The sequence below is a fragment of the Phyllobates terribilis genome, unplaced genomic scaffold (assembly GCF_046119375.1).
Source record: "Phyllobates terribilis strain yellow unplaced genomic scaffold, ASM4611937v1 Scaffold_3__8_contigs__length_932513732, whole genome shotgun sequence".
NCBI classification, from domain to species: Eukaryota; Metazoa; Chordata; class Amphibia; order Anura; family Dendrobatidae; genus Phyllobates; species Phyllobates terribilis.
The window spans coordinates 668,688,526-668,707,612 of NW_027362763.1; the positions used below are offsets into that span (position 1 = coordinate 668,688,526).

Here is a 19,087-nt window from a genome sequence, read left to right on the forward strand (position 1 = left end):
TGAAGGTCTCAGCAGGAATGCTAGTCTGTCTGACTTCAAAGGACCCCAGGAGAGAATTGAATACAGGTCAGCTAGGATATATACCTTTGTAGTGCAAACGCCTATTCCTGACAAGAGTATAGGGGAGCTAAGTGAATCATGGCAATGAGGAATAGCTAATTGAATTACCTCTGAAGTCAGGGGAAAGCTCCTGTGTTAGATCAATTACCATGCGCACCTTACAATGAGGATATTGCTGGGAAATGGATTATGAAAGGTCTGATAGAAGGGAAGAGGAGATTACATGTAAATCGCCTATTTTCTGCCCTGCCCAAGTTACGTATAAATGTGTCCCTCTGTGAGAGAGGAGGGGTCTTCTGTTGAGGGTCACCTGTGGCTACAGATGTACAGAAAGACATAAGGAACCGCCATGGACCCATGACAGCACCCTTCCTGCCGTGTCCAGAGACCTTTGATGAAAGTGTGGTATATTCACTTTTATTCCTTTTAATTTTACTGTATCGTATTACTGCTTCTTTACTGTATTTGTCTGACTACTGTGTATATATATATATTGTACCTAGCATCGCTCTTTTGAGTAAATAAATATATAAAATTTATAAGCTCGCTTCACATTATCCTAAACCCGGAACTCACGGAAGTTGTGAGGAAGGATCAGAGGCACGTGGCTCCGATCGGTTTGTGACAGTGCACATTGGCTATTTTCCCTCATTAATGCCAGCCTGCCCTCTATTGGCCACTCCTGAGCTATGATGGCATTAGGCTGCTTTTTGACTCTCAGTAAGGACTTGGTAGGTTTTACTACAGAGCCGTATGGGGGTTTGTTTTTTACAGAACGAGTTGCAGTTTTAAAGACACTATTCACTTTACCATATAATGTGCTGAAAGATTGGGGAAAAAAATCCAAGTTGGGTGAAATAGTGAAAAGTAACACAATTCCACCATTGTGTTTTGGGGTTTCATTTTTACGGCATTCATTGTCAGGATCAAGGAAAAACGCTAGGAGAACTTCTTTGACAAAAAATATATAAATTTTGTTAACAAAAATAGGAAATATTTGTTCTTTTTACAGGTGAAGACAAGACGAGAGCTTCCAATGGACATCAGCATTTATCTCCTTATGAAGTAGAAGATAACAATACCACACAAGCTAATTTCGTGATTTCTAATGTATCCGCAGTCCATCACAGTAAAAATCTGTCCCAAAATTATGTTGGTCACAAAAAACCTTCATCTCATCAAAAATCATTGATGGGTGTAACAGGAAGCAGGCAGGGGGAGATATTTTCACATGGAAAACATTTTAAGAAGAAATCTAATCTTTCTTCACCTGAGACAGTTCATAAAGATATAGGGCAGTTTTCGTGTTCCGAATGTGGGAAATTTTTTTATCACAAATCTAGTTTTGTTAAACATCAGAAAAATCACTCGGGGGAAAAGCCGTATTCATGTCCTGATTGTGCAAAATGCTTTAATGATAAATCTAATTTTGTGAGACATCTAAGAATTCACACAGGAGAGAAGCCGTTTTCATGTTCAGAATGTGGGAAACATTTTAGACAGAAATCGGTTCTGTTTGTGCATCAGAAAATTCACACAGGGGAGAAGCCATTTTCATGTTCTGAATGTGGAAAATATTTTAGTCACAAATCATACCTTATTGCACATCTAAGAACTCACACAGGGGAGAAGCCATTTTCATGTTCAGAATGTGGGAAATGTTTTGGCCACAGATCAGGTCTCGTTGCACATCAGAAGGCCCACAAAGGGGAGAAGCCATTTCCCTGTTCTCAATGTGGGAAATATTTCAGAGACAAATCTGGTCTTGTTCGACATAACCGTATAACTCACAGGGGGGAGAAGTCCTTTTCATGTCCTGAATGTGGAAAGTGTTTTAGTTACAAATCAAATCTTGTGGAACATCTAAGAACTCACACAGGGGAGAAGCCACACTCCTGTCAAAAATGTGGGAAATGTTTTGGCCACAAATCTGGTCTAACTCAACATCAACAAAGAGCTCACACAGGGGAGAAGCCATTTTCATGTCCTCAGTGTGGGAAATTCTTTAGTTCTAAATCACATCTTTTGTCACATCTAAAAATTCACACAATGGAGAAGCCTTTTTCATGTTTAGAATGTGGAAAATGTTTTGCTTACACATCAGGTCTTGTTAAACATCAGAAAATTCACACAGGGGAGAAGCCATTTTCATGTTCAGAATGTGGGAAAAGTTTTTCCCACAAATCAAATCTTGTTAGACATCAGAGAACTCACAAACAGGAGAAGCCAATATAGTGTTCAGGTTCTATGAAAATTTTCAGGGGTGAAGCTTCACTCTGGGATCGGCTGCTTAACTACACCCTCTACCTAGCTACCGTACCTTCCAAAATTCCTTTCTAAAAAGAATGGTACAGGCAAGAGTCCCAAGAGGACTTGTGCTCTTATGACATTTCGATCATGTAGACTCTACAATTGTGACTCTACAATTAGGAGCGGAACATCATTGATTTGCTCTAACAAAGGAGATGGATGATCTCCATCATTTTATCTCTTGTAAGCTTCAACCAAAGCAGAAAACTGAAAAGAAGATATAAGAGGAGAGAAAGCAAGGATGTCAACATTTGGCCTCATTCACACTTCAGGATAGAAATAGGAATAAGATTGATTTCACAATAAGAGAGAGACTGAGCAGGCTTTATTACCTTACACTAGAGACTCAGTCTCTGATCCATCATTTCATTTCTATTTTTTTAAGTCCCTTTCCTTTGTTGTCTTGTGGTATTAGTTGCCGTTTTTTGGCACCAAATTCATCATAATGGTGGATGCAATTCTGGAATTTGGTGCAAAGTAAAACAAACACGGGACTTTTTCAAAAGATCCAAAAATTGAGCCAAAAGTTTGGCATACTTGAAAATACACCGAGTGGGTGTGGGAGGAATACATGATGAAATTCTAGCAAATTATGCAGCTTTTTAAAAAGTAAAAATTGATGAATTGGGCAAAAACATCTTTAATCACTAAACTTCGCACACAAAGTGGAAAAAAAAGACGAGCAGATATCGTATAGGCTTCAGAAAAGACCTAAATAGAATAATGAATTGGCTGCAAACAAAAAGAAGGAAAACACAAAACTAGACAAAAAACAAGCACAAAAGCAATGAGGAATGGAGGCCAGGGTCTACTCCACCCGATTAATGTTTATTATACTTTGGAGCCAGGCTAAGTTTACAAGTTTTAAATTTTTTGTACACTTGATAAAGACGCCGGTACGGCGTTGAAACATGTTGTAAATAAAAAAGCTTTTCCTAATCATCATTCCTTGGATTTTTGAATGTCACCATTTATTTTACCATGTGATGTACTAGAAAAGAGGAATAAAATTACAAATGCGGTGAAATTTTGCAAAAAAACGCAATAATTGTTTTATAGGTTTTAATTTTAAGGTTTTCTTTGTGGAGACAAAATGACCCGACATCATAGTTATCCAGGTAGGTTCAGTTACGGCGATACCAAACCTCTACTGTTTTTTTTTTATTTAACCCCTTTACTCACGAAGGAGGTTTGCACGTTAGTGACCAGGCTAATTTTTACAATTCTGACCACTGTCAGTTTGAGGTAATAACTCTGTAACGCTTCAACGGATCTCACTGATTGTGAGATTGTTTTTTCATGATAGTGATAAAATTTATTTGATATGACTTTGCGTTTATTTGTGAAAAATTAACGGAAATTTTTGGAAAATTGTGAAAATTTTGCAGTTTTCAAAATTTGAATTTTTATGCCCTTAAATCAGAGAGATATGTCACACAAAATAGGTAATAAATAACATTTCCCACATGTCTACTTTACATCAGCACAATTTTGGAACCAACATTTTTTTTTCTTAGGAAGTTATAAGGGTTAAAAATTGATCAGCGATTTCTCATTTTTTCAACAACATTTACAAAACCATTTTTTTAGGGACCACATCACATTTGAAGTCACTTTGAGGGGTCTATATGACAGAAAATGCCAAAAAGTGACACCATTCTAAAAAACTGCACCCCTCAAGGTGCCCAAAACTACATTCAATAAGTTTATTACCATCAGGTGCTTCACAGAAATTTTTGGAAGTGGAAGAAAATAATGACTTGCTCCGCCTGCAAAACCTCCTCTGTCATTGTGAGCAGCGAGCTTTTCCCTTAGTCAGAGAAGTGGGATGGTGACGTTGATTATGGCGTCATCGCCGCTCACCATCTTGGTCGAGTCCTCAAAGTTTTGGAGAACCACACAGATGTCAGACACCCATGCCCATTCATCAGCTCTTATGTGCGGAGGCTGACAAGAATACGGATGGGTGGGTTGGAGCTGGTACTCAACAACTTCCCTCTGCTGCTCGCAAAGCCTTGCCGACATATAAAACGTTGAGTTCAAACACGTGGTGACATGGTACACCTTTCGGTGAGCTGGAAGTTGCAAACGCTGCTGAGCACTGCCAGAGTTGTAGCTGACTTGCGGAAATGGGAGCACATGCTGCATACTTTCACCAGCAGCTCAGGCAGATCAGGGTAGGTTTCGAGAAACCGCTGACTAAGTTGAGCACGTGGGCCAGGCATGCTACGTGTGAGAGGTTGCCAAGTTTCAGAGCCGCCACCAGGTTACAGCCATTGTCACACACGATCATGCCTGGTTGTAGGTTCAGAGGTGAGAGCCACAGATCTGTATCTGTCTGCTCTGTTACAGCTTTCAACAACTCTGCAGCAGTGTGTGGTTTGTCACCTAAGCAGACTAGCTTCAGCAGAGCCTGTTACTACTTTGCCGAGGCAGTGCTTCAGTTATTCCAGCTTGCGATATTCACCTAGTGTGTCGTCAGGGAAATGCAGCGTCCATGGCCACAAGCACTTGTCTATGTGTCTGTGGTTAAGTGGACCTTCCCAGTAACTGCGTTGTTGAGGTCATGGGTAATGCTAAGGGACATGTGCTTCTGTAAGGCGGTGATGACACACCAGGAGAAATAGTGGCGGCTGGGGACCGGGCACCGAGGGACAGCTGCCGCCATGGAGTTGTGGAAAGCTTCAGTCTCTACAATCCTAAACGGCAACATTTCTTGTGCAAGCAGTCTGGAAATGTGGCCGTTTAGTATTGTGGCCTGTGGGTGGGTGGCTGTATATTTTCACTTGCATTCCAAAGACTGGGGTAGGGACAACTGAGCGCTGTCCTGTGACATGGACGTGGTTGTTGATGGTTGTTGCAAGTGTGCAATGACAGGTGCAGGGTGGAAGACATCTTTTCCGGCATCATGGAAAGGGGATTGGCGTGCACGTAAAACAGGGGAAGAGGCAGTGGTGTCACCTGCAGACACTGTTTCTGGACACTGGTGTTCGGCTCAACTAGTCAAGTGCTTTGCTCTCATATACCTGAGCATGCTAGTGGTGGTCAGGCTGGTAGTTGTGCTGCCCCTGCTGATGCTGGCATGGCAGATGTTGCAAATGACCTTTTTTGGGTTAACTGGACAGCATTTTAAAAATGCACCAGACTTTGGAAGACCTAACCCTTGGACTGGCAACTTTCCTCATGTTGGTGTTCTGGGGAACAGTTACCTGCCTTGTGTCTGTGGCCACCCCACTGCCTGTTCCTGCCTGTTGTCGGTGCTGCTGTCCTCGCTCTGCATGTCATCCTCCCAGGTTGGGTCAGTGACTTCATCGTCCACCACCTCGTCTTCCACGTCCGCACCCTGGTCCTCCTCCTGACTTGCTGGCAATTGTGTCTCATCATCATCCACCTTTTGCAAAAGTAATTGCAGTTTCCCCCTTCTTGTGACCTTGTGATAAGTCAGAATGTATAAATGGAAATGTGAACAGCATGTGGAAGACAGTTTGGTGCTGGCAAACTGACTGGAAACATTATCTGTTATCCAACCAACAACCTTTTCACACTGGCATGGCTTCAAGAGTGGTGTTCCGCGCCCCCCTTACAAAGTGGGACAGGAAAATAGGTCGACATTATGTGGGTGTTTGTTGTGCTCCCGCAGCAGGCACAGTTTCACCTTGCCCATGGCCTTGGCCTATGCGCTCTCCATTAGCATCACATTGCCTTAGCATGTGCCTTGCCCATTTTAAATGGAGTATAATATTCTGCAGCTTTAAAAAAATATCAAGATTATTACCCCAGTAAAATGTGACCACCTCAGATGGACAAGTTTCACTGCAATAGCAGTAGAACGAGGATATTGGTTACCGGCCAAGTCTGGATGTATGTTTTCAACGCACAGCTGGTGTAGTTTACTGTATATGGAGCTTCCTGTCCCAGCTTCAAAAATTTTTTTAGGATTATAACTGCTGTAAAATATGACCACCTCAGATAAACAAAATATGACCACCTCAGATAAACAAGTTTCACTGCTTGCACTATATTGCTTTCTATTCAAATCAGCCAAGTCTGGCTGTATGCTGTTAACAAACAAATGGACTATTATAAATGGTGTATTATATTGCTTTTCACAAAAATTTGCAGGATTAAGAGCAAAAAGAATATTATTATCCCTGAGAACTAGGGCTATTGATATGAGTGCCAGCAGCAGAAAGAACATGCAATGAACCCTATCCTGTAATACAATATCTTTCCACAAACTCTCCCTAACTACTGCTAACAACAGCATTAATATTCATCAGAATGAGCCCTTACAAGGACTGTTGGTGCAGATGAAATAAATAATAGTGGTGTGGAATCCCTCCCTAAACGCAAGTACAATTCTCTCCCTCGCTCAGCAGTAGAGATGAGCGTTGTTTTACTCGAACTGTTCGCCAATCTCAAATTCGAGCTGTTTTGGGCGGTGTTCGAGCCGGTCGGCGAACACGAACAATTTGAGAAAAATTCAGCTGTTCGAGGTTATGTTCGATAACTGTTCGTGCACCAATATCATAACTGGATTTTTTCTCAGTAATGATGAAAATTAATGTTAATACGCAGTTTGAGTGTACAGCGGGGTGGGGGGAGGGGCAGGGGATGGATCTCTGCAGGAACAATGAAGATCTCCATTTTTTTTTCTCTTTCCCGCATTTGCAGTGGGGAGGTGCAATCTGTCAGCCTATCAGCAGCGCACACACGGAGCGAAGTGCTTTTTTTCACACAAGCAAGGGCATGTGTGATTGGCAGTGTATGTCACATGTCCTTGCCCTATAAGACCAAGCCATTTTCCCCGTCGCCACCATTTTCTCACTGCTGCAGCTGCGTGTTAGACGGCACCGCTGTTGCTGTGTGCGCTATACCTTGTTAATTTCAAGCCAATTTTCGCACAAATATACAGATAGCTTGGGAGTAGGGAATAGTTGTGATTGCAGTCCTTTTAAGGACTAGGTTACAGCATTTCCTACGACTTTTATCAGGCAGGTCTGTGCTCTTAAATAGATAGATTGTGGGAGTAAAGACTAATTGTAATTGGAGTCCTTTTCAGGACTAGGTTACATCAGTTCCTATCAGTTTTTGCCAGGCAGGTCAGTGCCAGTGCTGTGCAAGTTTTTTTCACAGCATTTGGCTGAATCTAGCAAAGCTAATCCTTTTTGGCCTATTGCAGAGTGTGTTAGTCAGTGGAGTAGCCTATCTGTGTTGCAAGATATACCACCTGTGTATAGAATACCAATTTTTTTACTGCACCTAGTGAAGTAAAATCTTTTGGGCATAGCATCATTCTATTAGTCCATCTATACTGACCTCCATCAGGTTGCAAATTAAAACTAATTTTTTTCTTCATTTAGCTCTGAAAAAATATTTGGGCTTCTAGCAGTGTGTGGGACTTGTTCTATTAGTCCTTCTATACTGACCTCCAGCAGGTTGCAAATTGAATATAATTTTTTTCTGCATCTAGCTCTGAAAAAATATTTGGGCTTCTAGCGGTGTGTGGGACTTGGTCTATTAGTCCATCTATACTGACCTCCATCAGGTTGCAAATTAAAAATAATTTTTTTCTGCATCTAGCTCTGAAAAAATATTTGGGCTTCTAGCAGTGTGTGGGACTTGGTCTATTAGTCCATCTATACTGACCTCCATCAGGTTGCAAATTAAAAATAATTTTTTTCTTCATTTATCTCTGAAAAAATATTTGGGCTTCTAGCAGCGTGTGGGACTTGTTCTATTAGTCCATCTATACTGACCTCCATCAGGTTGCAAATTAAAAATAATTTTTTTCTGCATCTAGCTCTGAAAAAATATTTGGGCTTCTAGCAGTGTGTGGGACTTGGTCTATTAGTCCATCTATACTGACCTCCATCAGGTTGCAAATTAAAAATAATTTTTTTCTGCATCTAGCTCTGAAAAAATATTTGGGCTTCTAGCAGTGTGTGGGACTTGGTCTATTAGTCCATCTATACTGACCTCCATCAGGTTGCAAATTGAATAAAAAAATTTTCTGCATCTAGCTCTGAAAAAATATTTGGGCTTCTAGCGGTGTGTGGGACTTGGTCTATTAGTCCATCTATACTGACCTCCATCAGGTTGCAAATTAAAAATAATTTTTTTCTGCATCTAGCTCTGAAAAAATATTTGGGCTTCTAGCAGTGTGTGGGACTTGGTCTATTAGTCCATCTATACTGACCTCCATCAGGTTGCAAATTAAAAATAATTTTTTTCTTCATTTAGCTCTGAAAAAATATTTGGGCTTCTAGCAGTGTGTGGGACTTGGTCTATTAGTCCATCTATACTGACCTCCATCAGGTTGCAAATTAAAAATAATTTTTTTCTGCATCTAGCTCTGAAAAAATATTTGGGCTTCTAGCAGTGTGTGGGACTTTCTCTATTAGTCCATCTATACTGACCTCCATCAGGTTGCAAATTAAAAATAATTTTTTTCTGCATCTAACCCAGCCAATAGTTTTGGCCTAATACCACAGTTTGGCCACTCAGCTCTGCTCGGTTACCATCCATTGTTTTTTTGTGCAAACAACTCCAGAGTTGTGAATTAGTTAACCACCAAAATGAGTGGAAAAAGGCCTGCTGCTGGTGGAAAGGGGAATAGGCGTGTTGGGAAGGGGAAAAAAGGTTGTGTCCGTGGGGTAGGTGCAGAAGAAAGACCATCTTCCAGCCAAACTAAAATGTCTACTTCTTTTAGCGGACAATGTGATAAGATCCCTTTCTTACGGCCACGCCAATCGCTACAAATTCCAGATGAGGCACAAAAACAGCAGGTGCTTCAACGGATATCAAGTGCTCCTTTAAGTGGGCTCTCCTCCACATCAACTTCAACATCACAAATACTCCAGTCCTCAAAGGTGTCACCCAAATCGCACTTGCTTCCTCACAGCTCCCAAATCTCCAGCTGCCCGTCTGAGTATGAGGTAGAACAGATGGTTGAGTCTGCAGAGCTGTTTACTCATACTATAGCCTGGGAATCAGAGGTCGACTCCAGCGCTTCTGTGAATCCAGACGAGGAAATGATCTGCACTGATGCCCAGAATCTTTATGAGTCGGATCCAGGACCAGACGCAGAAGGTTCTGACCATAATGTAGACCCTCATTCCCAAACTGTAACTCCTGTTGGTGGAGACAATGAGGAAGACGATGATAAGACTCAAATACCTGATTGGAGCGACAACTTTAGTTTTTTGTCAGGGCAGGAACAGGTTGGCTCTGAGGACGACGGGTGTGATAACGCACAGGGTGATGATGATGAGGTCGGAGATCCCACTTACTGTCAACCCACAGTCAGCCAAGAGATGAGGTCAGCAGAGGAGGTGGAGGAAGATGCTAGTGACGACGAGGTCAGGTTGCGCCTTCCTGGACAGAGACGTAGTACTGGAAGCACGTCAACAACTGCATCCTCAAACACAACTCTGCCTCTCACCACAAGTCGTGGTGGCTCTTCAGGTCGCATGGGTGCTAAGCCTTGCATAGCCTGGGCATTTTTTCAGATCGATAAAGATGACCCAACTCGTGTTATCTGTAACATTTGTCAGCAAAAGCTAAGTAGAGGCCAAAAAATACATAGTTTGAGTACTTCATGCATGAACCGGCACATGGACATGAAGCATAAGTTGCAGTGGGAAGCTCAGTGTGCTACAATGCGGTCTAGCCGGCCGGGCCAACCACCGTCTGCCATATCTTGTGCATCCGCGGCCTCTTCATCCTCTGTGACTGGGGGGACAGCAGTCACACCTGTTTTGGGGCGCAGACCTGCCACCTCTTTACCCGCAACAGCCAGCGTGATTGGCAGGTCATCATTTTCTTTGGAGGTGGTAACACCAGCTGGTGTTGAGCGCTGTCCGACATCGATAGCACCACCTTTGGATCAAGGCAACCTAACATGTCCGCCTGCATCTTCCTCACAGACCGGCAGTTTGCCGGGGACACCCTTATCAACCCCGTCTAAGCACAATAGCCAGCCCTCGGTCCCTCAGATGTGGACAAGTAAAAGACCATTTCCTCCTAGCCATGAGAAAGCTAAGAGGTTGAATTTCACCATCTGCAAGCTCTTGGCTACAGAAATGCTGCCTTTCCGCCTGGTGGACACAGAGGATTTTCGAGACCTTATGTCCGTCGCAGTGCCCCAGTACCAGATGCCCAGTCGGCACTACTTCTCAAAGAAAGGTGTGCCTGCGCTCCACCAGCATGTCGCACACAACATCACCGCTTCTTTGAGAAACTCTGTGTGTGACAGGGTGCATTTCACCACAGACACTTGGACGAGTAGGCATGGACAGGGGCGTTACATGTCGCTGACTGGGCACTGGGTAACTATGGTGACAGCAGGACAAGGGGCTGCTGTCCAAGTCTTGCCGTCCCCACGAGTTGTGCGTCAATCCTCTTTATGTCATTTTTCCTCCACTGCTTCTGCCTCCTCAACCTCCTCTCGGTCTTCCACCTGCACCCAAAGCCTGTCTGGTCATGCCACAAGCTTTCTAACTGCGCAGAAGGGATCCTGCACACCTCCTTACTATGCTGGCAGTAGGGCTCAACGTCATCAGGCGGTTTTTACATTGAAATGTCTGGGAAATGTGAGTCACACAGCTGAGGAGTTGTGGTCAGCTCTGGAGAACCAATTTCATGAATGGTTGTCTCCACTGGACCTGAAACCAGGGAAGGCCGTGTGCGACAATGCTGCAAACCTGGGTGCGGCCCTTCGCCGGGGCAATGTCACACACGTGCCTTGTATGGCTCACGTGTTGAACCTGGTTGTCCAGCAATTTTTAGCCCACTATCCCAGACTAGATGGCCTTCTGCAGAGGGCACGGTCGCTGTGTGCTCACTTCCGCCGTTCGCATCCCGCAGCTCAGCGACTTACATCTCTACAGAAGTCGTTGGGCCTGCCACTTCACCGGCTAAAATGCGATGTGCCTACCCGGTGGAATTCAACTCTGCACATGTTGCAGCGACTGTGGCAGCACCGACAAGCCCTGGTGCAATACGTTCTGACGTATAGCCTGGGCCAACGAGATTCAGAGGTGGGGCAAATCACGCTGGAGGAGTGGTCTCAGATCAGGGACCTATGCACCCTTCTGCACAGTTTTGAAATGGCGACGAAGATGTTTAGTGCTGACGATGCCATTATCAGCATGACTATTCCGGTGATTTACATGCTGGAGCACATGTTAAACAGAATTCGGAGTCAGGTGGTGGCACAAGAGGAGGTGGAGGAAGTAGAGGAGGAGGAGTTGTATGCGGAAGGGCTAACATCTGCAAGGTCCAGACGGTCGGCAGCACCAAGGCGGCAGGCATGTGAGGGTGGGGGAGATGGTTTTACCAGGGCGCATGGTAGCAGCCAAACTAGTGAGGAAGGTGCAGGAGCCCAGGAAGAAGTGGAGGACGAACTGATGGAAGACTCATCAGATGAGGGAGACCTTGATCACATTTCTGTTGTGCGAGGTTGGGGGGAGAGGACAGAGGAAGGAAGCATGATTGTTACCTCGCCACCAACACAACAGGGACTTGGTGCTCCTGGATGCGCAACACACATGAGTGCCTTCTTGCTGCACTACCTGCAACATGACCCTCGAATTGTGAGAATTAGAAATAATCCTGACTACTGGGTTGCCACACTGTTAGATCCCCGGTACAAAAGTAAATTTGCAGAAATTATTCCTGCCATAGAAAGGGATGCACGCATGCAGGAGTATCAGCAGAGACTGTTGCAGAATCTTACATGTGCTTTTCCACAAAACACCAGTGGTGCACGTAGTGAATCTCACAGTTCTAACTTGCCAACCGTGGTCTGTATGGAATTGTTCAATAAAGGGCCCAAAATTAAGATAACATAGATGGGAGAGGTCTCTATGAATAGGAATTCCTAAGTATTTGATACCCTGTGAGGGCCAGGCAAAGGGAAAGTTGGACTGGATGGAATCCTATATGGATTTAGGGAGGGAGACATCGAGGGCCTCAGACTTTGCTGCATTGATTTTAAAATTTTACCATGTAACAAAGTGATCTATTTCAGCCATAACAGCAGGGATGGATATATGTGATTGAGTGATATATACTAGGACATCATCAGCAAATAGAGAGCACTTGTACTCGGTGCCTCCCACCTCAATCCACCTAATATTGGGGTTATGGCGAATTGATGAGAGCAGGTGCTCCGTCACTAGGATGTATAAGAGAGGGGACAGAGGACATCCCTGCCTTGTCCCATTGGTGATTGTGAAAGGTGATGAAAATGTTCTGACGCACCCCCTGGGCCTTGGGACACCCGGAGCCGGACCCTTTTTGGTGGATGCTGGTGGTTGTAGTCTTCGTGGCGGCGATCCGGTTCCGTGGCTCAGGGCGGTCAAACCAGTGGCGGAACTATTTATGTGGTTTTGATGTTTAAATGTCCGACTACGCCACCCGTGGATTGCGGTCAGAGTGAACCGCCGCTCCAGGGCAGACCGCTAAGGCTGGTGTTGTGGGTGCAGCAGAGCGTAGCATAACTCCCCACGGGAGGAGTATAGCCTCAGGGCAGTGTATGCGGAGGATGGGGGTGATGGTGCAGGGCAGCAGCAGTAACGACACGGAGTCAGTGATGCAGTTCAGGGCCTTTACTCACAGTTCTTATTATCCAGACCACGTCTGCAGGTAACGGCTGCCCACGTCGTACTGTGCTCACCAGGTGAGGGGCTCAGACAACTCCCAGATAACTTTGGAGCGCTTCACAGGACCCCCTTTGTGTGTCCTTTGTCTGGCCTTTCTTACCAACACTTCTGTCCGGCTGCCTCGGGCCTCCTCTTGGTAAACTTGGCGCCAGTTTCCCTGACCCTATGTGGTGCCTTCCTAGCGGGTGGAGCAAGGGGCTGCGCCACATAAAATGTCAGAGCCTCCGGTTTCTAGCTGAGGGTCGTTTCCTGCCTCCACTAGTTCGGGGACCGGTCTCCCCCTTTGGCCTGACCCCTCCACGCAGGTGGATTCGGGCGTGCGGTGGCGACTCGCCCGTCCGCACCCCTGGGATCCCTTCATTCCTCGTTCCTGGAGCCTTCTCCGCTCCTCTTCCTTCCTTCTCCCTCTTGCAGGCCTGGGCCTCTGTTACTAGGCCCGCCTCCGGAGCAGAGCTCATGCAGAGCCCCTGCTCCCTGCCACTTCTGCTCAGACTTCTCTGCACTGAACTAAGATGGTGCCCACCTTTTATACTCCCTTCTCAATGCACCCAGGAACTGCTTCCTCCCTGCTCCTGCACTGCAGGGTTCCCCTTCCTCAGTGTTCCCTCCCCCCACTCCAGCCAGGGACAGGGACTGTCGTGCCCATCTCAGGGGCATATTGGTCGCCCTGCCCCACGGCAATGTGGTGTAATGCATGCAGGTGTCGGGTCCTGATCCACACTCCATCCTTATCTGAGAGTGAGATATCACACCTCTGGGTGAGGTGCAATACGTCTGTAGCAACCGAGCCCTCGGTGCTACAGTTCCATTTATCTTCAGCCTAGGTGACGTATTGTGATACAGGGCCGTGATTTTGGCTATAAAAGGGTCCCCTAGACCCCTACCCCAAGCTTTTTAAGAGAATCATATATGGCGTGCCAGGAGACTCTATGGAATGCTTTCTCAGCATCCAACGAGAGTATCTACTTACAAATTTTTAACTGCATCTAGCCCAGGAAATACTTTGTGCCTAGTAGCAGTGTCTGCTAGTCAGCGGATTATCCCGGCTGTTAAGCAAGCTACACCACCTGTAGTTTGGACACTTAATTTTTTCAAAGGAAATGCTTCGGGACCACGGGATACTTAGTGAAGAGCATCAGGAGGCACCCCAAGGCATAGGGGCTGGGACTGGCACTAGGATGCCTTGCGGTGGACAGCCGAGCTCGATCCTTATAAAAGCTTTTTAACTGCAGCAGCTTTAGTGGACGCTACTGGAGCTGGAATTACGCGGCTGCTGGCATGAGACTTGCCCTCCAATAGATCCTTGTAAATGGATTTAAAGTGTATTCATTCAAATTAGAGGGACAATTTAAATTAAAAAGCTTAGAGCTGCCTCCACCACAGGGGGGCTCTCTCGACCCACCAGCGGACAGGCACCAGTATTGGGAGAGGGGGGCTGGCCGTCAGGGTTCACCGCGGCTCTGGCACAAACCCGGCGACACGGAGGTGGCACGGGCAGGAGCGGACTGGCCGTCTCGGCTTCTCACTTTTTGGATTTTAGAAGGGCATGACATGCCTATATCTGTGTCTCCCCCTCCTTTTACTCCTCCACCTCTTTTCTTTTCGCATGACTATATGTACTTGTCACTTTTCCATGTGTTAGTTGTGTCTTCTGAGCAGTTTGTCAGCTTTTGGACACCTTTGAAGGTGTTTTCTATGTGTTTCTATGTGTTTTTGTTTGCCTGCCATTGGTTTTAACGGTGTTCGAAGGTGTTCGACGAACAGTTCGACGAACAGTTCGGCGAACACACGGGTGTTCGACGAACCGAACCGAATTCGAACACTACGGGGGTGGCTCAACACTACTCAGCAGCAGCTCCCCCTACTCTGTTTTATATAGACCCGATGACGTTATACGGCCAGCCAATCACTGTAATGCCACAACCAACATGGCTACGGCATTACAGTGTGTGGCAGACAATCCCCGCTTGTTAATTGTCTTCCTAAAAAGCACCAAACATGCGGGGCGGGGACTCGAGCTCCCGTCCAAACATTAAAAAAATACTCGCCAAGTTCCAAGCATCTTGAACACTGTGATGCTCGGGCGAGTGACGAGTAGTTACGAGCATGCTTGCTCATCACTAGAGACGAGACCTGAGATGTTGTGGCCATGGGAGCAGGTTGAGGCCTCACAGGCTGCTCACAGTAATACCAGCACCATGTGGCACATTAGGGACCCTCTTTGTTACACATCTTATCATTATATTTAATATAGTTTGTAGAGACTCATCAGTATAGAGAACAAGTCACAGTTTTCTTTTAACAGTATTACAATTTTTTTCATATTGTTAACTGTATTGAGTGTAAAATACATATATGGATTTTTTTCAGAGCCTGGAACGTGTAATTCAGTGAATACTGTCTCCTGTGCTTTTATATGGCTCCTGTATTGTGAAAACCTGAGGTTGTGGGTTGTAATAATCACCTAGGCAGGTTAACAATGCAACTAATTTCCTTACATCCATGGTCTTAAAGCAATTCCAGGTAGATGGTCACAATGTCCCCAGTCCACAAGGTCCCATCCAGACGATAGATATCACAACCGTAGCACGTGTATCAGGCTCCAGACGGCAACAACATATAGTACAGTCCCAACCGGGGTTCTCCAAATGTCTTTGTGAGTTCAGTGATGGTCAGAGGAGCAGACCTGTATTCCACCTGATGGAGCCATGATTTTTTGGGCTCATGTCCTGAAGAGAGTCTCTCGAGAGGGAGCCGGAGACTTTATATCCACAGATCCCATTCAGGACATTCTTCCACAGGATTGGGGAAGGTAATCCTTCACTGTTTAGCTAACCTGCATGTTTGTCCTAAATTGTGTAGATTAGTAAACTGAAGTGGGCTGATGCAATACTGACTCGCCCCCAGGACCGTGTGGTACTCGGCAGCCGGGCCTCTATGGATGCCAGTTGGGTATATCACGGTGGCTGGCCCGGTCCGTGGCCCAGGGCGGTCACCCAAAAGGGGAATTATTTATAGGGGATTTGTAAAATGTTCATGACGCCACCTGTGGAATGCGGCTAAAGGGTGCCACCGCTGCGGAGCAGTCCTCTGAGGCAGATGGTAGGGCAGCTTGTGATGGAACGGCTCCCCACAGGTGGAGCGGGCCTCAGGGCAGCATGGGGTAATGGATGGTGGTACAGGGGAGAGACGGCCAGGGCGGTTCAGGAAGAAATGAAGGACACTCCCACGGGGGTTCGCTTCGGTACCTTTACTGGTCTTGATGCAGGTATGGTCCAGGGTACTCGGTACGTAGGGTGCACTTTTGGACTCTCCCCAGTGAGCGGGTATAGGGCCTCCTGATCCGCTGCTTTCACTTGCTAAGCTTCTGACCTGCCTGGTGCTAGGCCTGGCTTTATTAATGTTTCTCTTTCTCTTTTGCACCTGCTGACCTGGTGGTAGGGCTTTCTCCTGGAGATCACTCTCCCTGGACGCTGGAGCTTCCATGACTCCTAGCCCTGGTACAATAATCAGCGTTGGTCGGCCTGGGACTTGTAGTCCTCCAGGTATCCGGTGGTCCCTACTGGGTGTGAAGGTCCCTGTAGGCGCGGACCCGGTGTCCGGTGTATACTTCGGGGTGAGCCTGGTACGCTCCTCTGCCCCCTCAACTCCTCTCTCCTTTCCTCCTTGGTGTCGGCCGCACTCAGGGCCCTCACTACGGCAGAAGCAGGCGAGCCGCGTCTTCGTCCCTAACGGGCTCCCTCTGCTGGTCTGAGGTGGTAGGGTGGAGGTGTGTGAATGTAGTTAGGGCCTCTTGTGAAGTCCATCCATGCACCCTACTGGGTTCTGTGGCACCAGTGCGCAGCAGGGCTCCACATTCCCCCCTAGTACAATTCAGTACTCCTGGACTGAAGCATTTTGTAACAGGTTAACAAATAACAATTATAACAATTATACTACTAACAATAATAAGGTCACAGTAAGTCCCGTAACCTGGTGTCCATTTCACCGAAGAAGGAACATGAGGAACCCGCCTGAAAACCCTCAACGTAGGCCCTTGGCGTAGCTACAGGGCATAAGTGATTCAGGTGCTGGACCACGTCTTCGGCCACGCCAAACGGGTTTTTGCTCTGTGGTCACTTAAGGGGCACTCCAGGGAGTGCAACTATGTATAGGAACAGTTTTTGGGCTGCTCACAGTCCTCAGCCTACAAGTCCTTGTACTCTGACGGGTAACTAAATAAACACGTATTAATTTTCGGTTTATACAATAAACAATACAGTAGGCAATACCCAACTGGGTAACTATTTACATGGTAGGCACTTCATTCTTATTCCCTATACCTGGCAGGGACCTGGCCTTTTGTACTGCGTGTTGACCTACGTAGTACTGGGGTGTTGTTGATGTCTGTGTTTGCACTGTCTGATACCCTATCAGATCTACGTGTGGGCAAATTGTAGAACTGTCTTAACCTCTCGATGGGACTGGCAAGTACACTGGTTACTGGGCCTACTGGCTCTGCTTCTATCGATGATCCTTCTTGCGGGGATGCTTCCTGAGCAGGCTCTTCTGCGGCACTTACAGGTCTTACTTGCAATGGAGGGTCTTCTGGCTGTTGGTAGAAGTGCATCACAGGTATTATTACGGCTCCATCCAGTTGAGGCCAATCTGCCGGGAAATCTCCTAAGACAAGTTTTTCTATTGTCGAAACTGGAATCCAACACAGTGTAAGGCTCTCTTTCCCACTGGTCATCAAGCTTGTGGTTTCTTCTCTTTCGCTTCAGCACAACTTCTCCAGGTGTTAAGGGTTCTGCGGGTGCACTCTTGTTGTACTGTGCTTCCTGCTTATCTCTCATCCTATTTAGACTGTCTTAGACACAGGCCTGTACTCTCTTGTACTGCTCCTGTCGGGTCATATCCCAGTCTTCAGTGGACATGTCAGCTTCCGGCTCTACCACTCCAAGCTCCAGGTCCATGGGCAACTTTCTGGGTCTTGCTCTCATGAGGTACGCTGTAGTACAATTGGTGGAACTCACAGGTATGTGATTGTACAGATATACCAGGTCAGGTAGTTTGTCTGGCCACTGATTCCTTTCTTCTAGAGGTAAGGTCTTCAGCAGGTCTATGACAATATTGTTCATCTTTTCACATAGACCATTAGTTTGAGGGTGGTACGGCGTAGTCCGAATCTTCTTACACCCGTACAGATGGCAAAACTCTTTGAACAGCTCGGCTTCAAAGGCAGGGCCTTGATCCGTCAGCACCTTATCCGGGTATCCATGGGGCCTGCAGAAGTATGCTTGAAACGTCCTTGCTGCAGTTTCTTCCGTCAGATCCACCATGGTCAGTGCATAAGAGTAGCCCGACCTGCTGGGTGACAGCTTGACGTGATCCAGAGCAACGATCTCCAGGGGCTGGGTTGTCTTGATGGACTGCAACAGTGCTTTCTGGCTGCTGTAGTCTTTTCTTCTGAGGCTACAGGGTCCACAATTCCGGCACCACCTCTCTATGGAGCTCCTCATTCCAATCCAATAAAACCGACTCTTCAGGAGAGTTTCCAGCTTCTTCCAGCCAAAGTGCCCTGCTTGATCGTGGTAGGCCTCCAGCACCATCTGGATGTATGTCCTGGGCATTATGATCTGCCATACCATCTCATGGGTCCTGGGGTTAGCATACCTTCGGCACAGCTTCTCTCTATAGATGAACAGCCGGCTTCTCTCATTCCACAGTTGCTTGGCTTGTGGAGAAGCGTCCTTCTCCAGGGAGGAACCTTCCTGGGTTATCAGTTCCTTGATACGGCTGACAACCAGGTCGCTGTCCTGAGTCTCCTTCCAACTGTGATGAGGTAAAGGGTTTAGTGTCTTACCACGATACCTCCTGGAGGTGCGCTGCTCGTGGACCATCCCATTTCTATGGAAGGCAGGTAGCTCAATCTCCTCCAGGTCATCCTCTTCTTCTTCAGTGTCCGACTGGTGAGGCATTCTGGATAGTGCATCGGCGTTGGCGTTCTTGTGGCCTGCCCGGTACTGGATGGTGAACTGATAGTTTGACAGTCGGGCCATCCAACGCTG

At 46.4% G+C, this 19,087-nt stretch overlaps 1 pseudogene; it reads left to right on the top strand.

The window, feature by feature from the left end:
• LOC141258599 (uncharacterized) overlaps positions 1 to 19,087 on the top strand; it is a 99,532-nt pseudogene that overhangs the window by 26,199 nt on the left and 54,246 nt on the right.